Below are 6,358 nucleotides of genomic sequence, written 5' to 3' on the forward strand. Positions count from 1 at the left end.
TGAATATAGTACTGGTCACGGATTCTATGTCATTTAAAAAAAAAAATCTGATTTATCAAAAACGATAAATAAAAATGAGGTGTAAAAACCATTTCCATTAAAAAAAAAGTCTTCTTTTAGAATTGTGGTGATATAGTTGCATACTTGCACGAGTAGTCTTTTGACATTTTGAATTTGTCCTATGCATGTGGTGATATTGTTTATTAATAGAGTCACTCCTTTTCGTATGTGTAGAGTAGATCTAAAAGCAATTAACCACTCTAAGTTGACATTGTTATGTTTTTCACTTAAACTAATTGGTTGGCTTCTAGAAATTTATGGTATTCTCGACCTATTTCCTCCTTGTAAAAGTAATTATTTTTTTCAACATCCCATGTTCAACATGCTTACCAAGCGGAGTCTCGGTCGCCCTAAAGGATACCTTTAACGATACTTTTATCGTTTCTAGAATTCATTAAGGGGGTGGTAGTGGTTCAAGACATTCCGTGTTATTGGTTGGAGACATTTGAAATGTCCCCAAATATTTTTGTTGTTTTTGGGACATTTCAAATGTCTCGAAATGTCCTTGTTATTCGTCTGAGACATTTTAAATATCCCGAAATGTCTGTCTTATTCATTTGAGACATTTCAAATATCTCTTAATGTCTATGTATTCATTTGAGACATTTCAAATGTCGCCTAATGTCTTGTTATTCGTTTGATACACGAAATTACAGACATTTCAAGAAAAGTTAGTTGCATAGATGTTTGGAGATATCGTAGTGTAAATTTGGAGAGGTTCTGGAGAAAGAATATTTCTGAAAATATGAAAGACACCTTAAACATTTCAGCAAGAAAGATAATAAAAGGTATAATAATAACAATTATTATAATAATAATAATTATTAAATTAATAATATATAATAACATAACAATATTAATTATTATTATATTATAACATTACTATATTATACTACTATTATATTATTATAATAATATTATATTATTACTATATTATTATAATATTACATTATAATATTATATTATTACTATATTATTATAATATTACATTATTTTAAATAATAAATATCCATCAATTGTTCGTCAATGTCCACATATGTCTAAAAAAGTAAAAATAATAATAATTTTGAAATGTTAATAAAAATTTGTTATTTCTTGAGCAGTGGGTTACTTTTTTTTTTTTTTTGTTGAGGTAAGCAGTGGGTTACTTACCTATACCTACGTGAAGATTTATATACATTAAAATTGACGGGATCCGATTTAAGAAATGAAAGGATTAACCCTTTATACACCTACAGTAAGGATCAATTAAATTGGAAACTTCAAACCTAATTTAATTTAGTATACATGTTGGATAACTATTGGGAATCAAAATTTTTTTCAGTGGCTCCCCAATCAAGTTGAAAACCTTAAGACAACACTATGTATAGCAGTAGCGTAGTTGAATCAAGGGGAAGGGGCGCTAAAAATCACCTTCGGAGACATTCAGACAGAGCCGAGACAACAACTAAGTTTTGAGAATATTTGGCAGCAAATAATCAACCAACGGAGTTATGTGAATGTTCCAGTTGAGAGTGAAGCTCAATCCTGGTACAAACTAGATAGCTCATCAGGGTAGGTGAATTTACTTTCCGACATTCGTTTTATCGTCTACATGTTTCTGAACTTTTTTTTTTAGAAAACGACCTATGCGTGTTATTCTAGGTCTGCCTTCATATTAGATCAAGTAAACTGCCCAACGATCAATTAGGTGTTGTCAAATTTGTTATTTTGTATATCTTTTACTTTTATGGTTAAACTGTATGTATCTATGCGTCTGTTCTAATCGATTTGGTTGTTTGATACTGAATAGTGGTATGTTGAAATCAATACTCAGAAAAGGTTATCTTAGATAAGTAAGGTAGCACTGTGGTTCATCGAAGACCCGAGTCGCTTTTGAACTCCCTCCGAATGAGGTAAGCCGCCTTTCATCGTGAAAGTCATCTTCATCGGTAGAACTTGACTTGTTAGCATTCGAACTTCTTACCTCTCTCTAAGGGTCTTTCAAATCATGGAAACACTTGACTTAAAAAAAAAAAAAATTGTTTTAGGTTGTTGAAAATAATTTGCTTTTGAGAGATCATGACATGTCTATATCTCTTCACGGTATATCTACTTCTATTCTAATGAATTCTCTAAGCATGGTCAGGTCACCTTCTCCATTGATTAAGGTTATGAATTTATTAAGCTTTATGTAAGTATTTTGTAAGGGAGGTCATTTGTTCCTTTTTATTTACGCAGTACATCTAAGTATTTGGCTGACACTGTACTACAAATTCATTAATATCGACAGTCAAATAGATTGCTTCTTGACATTTCTTTTACGAATTTGTTAATTAAGAGTTCTCATATTCATTTTGATAGGTGATTATTCCAGTTCAAGATACAAATAGGTATGTATAGGTATCAGTTCTTCAATGGTTCTAGGTCTTGCTACAGTTTAACTGATGTGTTTACATATTACATTCAATTATTGTTATTGTTGTAGATAAAGAGGAGTCGTCGTGGCATTTATAAATCCTGTTATTATTATCATTCTTCACGGGGCGTGGTGGACATGGTGTACCGCTTCTTGGAAGTCTAAATAATATTCTTATGGTAAGTGATAGAGAAAAGCTTTCGTGCCGGAGGCTCGGGCTATACCCTAGTAATAAATATTTATTAAATGTCATCAATAAAAACATATATCTACAAATGTTTACGAAAGTCAAAATTTTTTTTTTGAAATAATAATAAATTTTTTTTATTTCATATGATCAAACAATAATAATATTAAAAATTAAAACAATAAATATCCACCAGATGTCCATCAATGTTCATAAATATTCACAGATATCTACGAAATAATAAATGTTCACAGATGTCCACAAAAATATTATTTCATAAGATTAGATAATAATAATATTAGAATAATAAATATCCACTAATTGTTCATTAATGTCAACAAATATCTACAAAAGTCGAAAAATATATATTTTGAGATATTAATACAAATATATAATTGCATATGATTAGACAATAATGATAATAAGAAAATAATAAATATCCATCAATTGTCAATCAATGACATAATAATAATTAATAATAACAATAATTGAATATCCACTACACATTTTGTCTATGGACTCAATATTTTAAAATGTCCCTAAGACATTTTGTCTATGGACCAAATGTCTTCAAATGTCTCCAAGACATTTTGTCTACAAACTCAATGTCTTGAAATGTCTATAAATACATTTTATGTATGGATAAATGTCCTGAAATGTCGCAAAATGTCTTGAAATGTCTAGGAAACATTTTATCAATGAATGTCCTTCTAAGAGTATCTCCAATGGGACAGTCAAACTCTAACACTTAGAGTGTCACATATGACTTTTTGAGTTTCTGTTAAAAAAATTCTCCAATCGGACACTTTGTTAGACACTTTATTCTAAGGTGGCGCATTTATTATAGAGAGTCTCAATAGAGACACTCTAAAGTTAGAGTGTCTTCTTAGATTTTCTATGTGTCCAGGGGTGGCCCGTGACCAAAGCCACCAAAGCGGTCGCTTTGGGCCCCAAATAATCAAGGGCCTCATGTTTCATATTTCATATGTAACCTTCGAAAAAACTAATTATATTTTAAATCAATTTCAAACACAATTTAAGTCGTAGCTTGGTGGTAAAGGGTTTAGACCTTAAATGAAAGGTCAAGGGTTCGATTCTACCATTTGCATTGTTTAATTAAATTTTACTTAATTTTTTTCTAACATCCATTGTACGGGGGCCCCAATTTTTAGTTTCGCTTGGGGCCCCCGATATACTAGGGCCGGCCCTGTATGTGTCACATACTCGCATTCTAAAACTTTAAACCAATAGAAACTTTTGTTTCTTAACTACTTTTTCCGTATTGAATTTAGGAGTGACATGCGCATTAAGTAGAGAGGTATTTTAGAGATCTCCATTGGAAATAAAAAAAAAAGTTTAGAGTGTCTATATATTGCCACTTAAAAAAGAGAATCTTCATTGTCACTTGAATACTAAGACTTCTAGAGTTTTTCTTAGAGTGTCCCACTAGAGATGCTCTAAATCCCTACCACTACTACCCTCTTAGAACGTGGGTACATAAAGATGAAATATACTCATAATAATCATAAAACTAAAAGCACAAAAACTGTCCTAAGCAGGATAAATTTCTACCACCACCAAATGATGATATGAATTTTTACCACCACCAAATATGGATCATGTGATCTCCGAATTACCAAATGAATGCAATACCACTAAACCAAGATCCAATTGTGCTCAGTACCCTAGTGTAGGTGATGTAGAAACGCAGCGGATTTAAAGGCGATGAATAAACTAAATAAGAACGATAAAATAAAGATTAAATAACTCTAAATACTCAACTTTATTAAAACTTCAAAGGGGTTTTTCTCTCAATCTGCGAATAATGGACAAACTAGACATCCTTTTATAGGATTTTGGACTTTCCTAGATAGACTTGAATTAGACTTTCCTAAATAATTAAAAGACTGCAACTTCCTAAATAACTAGACTCAAATCTGGACCTTTCCAATTATTGGAAATACTAAAATATCATAATTTCCTAAACCTAAATTCTTTAATAATCATACTAAAATTGGGACTTCCTAAAACTACTCTTCATGGCCGGATGGCCCATGGCCCGGTTTGGTCATGGAAAAAGCATCCACGCCGGGTGCCCCTGCATCAGTAGGAGTGCAAATTGGTTCGGATGGGCATCCGCAGACTACTATCCTTTCGGTCCGGGGGGAACAGATACAACCCAGACGTGTACGCTTTGACAACTGGACGAGCACTTCAATTTTTCGTTGTGAAAATGGCCGCTTGTGTCCGTTTTTCTAGCCGGACATGCCAGACACCGTCCGACATGGCAACGGATATACATTGTAATTTGACAAAAAAAAATTACCAATTTCATCAACTTAGTGAAGAATAATAACAAAAATGAAAACACCAAGATAAAAGATCAACACCTTGAAATCTTTAGATGATGACAAAAATACATGTAGATTTTAGGGTTAAAGACTTAGGGTCTCTCAAAGTAGAGAGCAAATGATTCAACAGTCCCCGAGATAAAAGTTTCTCAGAGAAAAATCAGAAGAGAGGGAAGCTTCGATTCTGATTAAGGGTCAGAGTCCACCATTGACAATCAGAAGAGACGAGTGGAAGAGACCCGAAGAGAAGAGGGAAGAAAAGGGTTGGAATTCTTCTAATTTTGAAGGTTATATATCATAGCTTAATCTAATGTAGCTTACCATTTTACCATACACATAATGGTTTATAATCATTGGAACCCGTTTGTGACTGTCTATTAATGGTTGAGGAGAACTTCTTCCCGTTTGTTGGAAATTTTGACTTCACACTGGTTACTAAGAGTTCGTCATCTTCTAAATATCCTTGGCAATCTCTTACAAGAGATGTATAAGTCTTCCCTTTCAGCGATATATATCGTAGCTCGCGCCTACGTTTCTGTTTTATGACATGCGAGAACTTCCAATTAACCGATAAAAGACGCTTCTTTACCTTCAAAGTTATTGTCCTTGTGCAACCACTCTCAATATTTGTTTTCCACTTCTCTCTTTTTCCTCCATAATTGTACCACTCCATCACAACTTGAGGATAATATTCAGGTTTGAGTTGACTAATTTTGTCGACAGTAGAAACAAGATTCGTCATTGGTTTTTGCTTTTGATCGTGTCCTTCAACTTGGGCTTCCGAACTCGAATAAGAATAACCCATATACGAAGGGTGTTCGACAAAGCTAGGGTGGTGCAAAAAGTTTCCTTGGTTTTCGAAGGGCCTAAAAGCATTGGTTGGGGTGGAAGTAGTATGGATTAGGTCTGGATTTGTGTATGGGAATGGATCTATTTGGGAGAAGTTAGGTTGGATGAAATTGGGTGATGGAAAAGTAGTAGGGATTGGTGGGTTGTTTGGGCTTGTGTAGGGTGCATGTAGAGTATGAGGATAAAGATGATGGGGAAGTGCTTAGAGTTGTTGTTCCTCATTATAAACTTGTGGATGGTTATAAGAGTATGAAAGGGTAGGTTGCGGTAAGAGAGGAATGGGGGGACTTAAATAATTGAAATTGGAAGTTGGGTTTTGGTGAGGTGGTGGTGTTGGTGTTGGACACCATAAGGTTGGGATGGAAGCCTGAACGGCCGGTTGGTGGAATTGGGCTGTGCCTGTAGTTGGGATTGCAAAATTATGTGTGGGGAAACCAGGGGTGCCTATAGAATCCGGGTTGTAGTCTACACATCTAGGGTTTAGCAAAGAGGCAATGTTGTGACTTGGTTTTA

The sequence above is a fragment of the Eschscholzia californica genome, unplaced genomic scaffold (genome assembly GCF_041429995.1).
Source record: "Eschscholzia californica isolate CP2 unplaced genomic scaffold, dmEscCali1.0.p SCAF_3, whole genome shotgun sequence".
Lineage (NCBI taxonomy): Eukaryota > Viridiplantae > Streptophyta > Magnoliopsida > Ranunculales > Papaveraceae > Eschscholzia > Eschscholzia californica.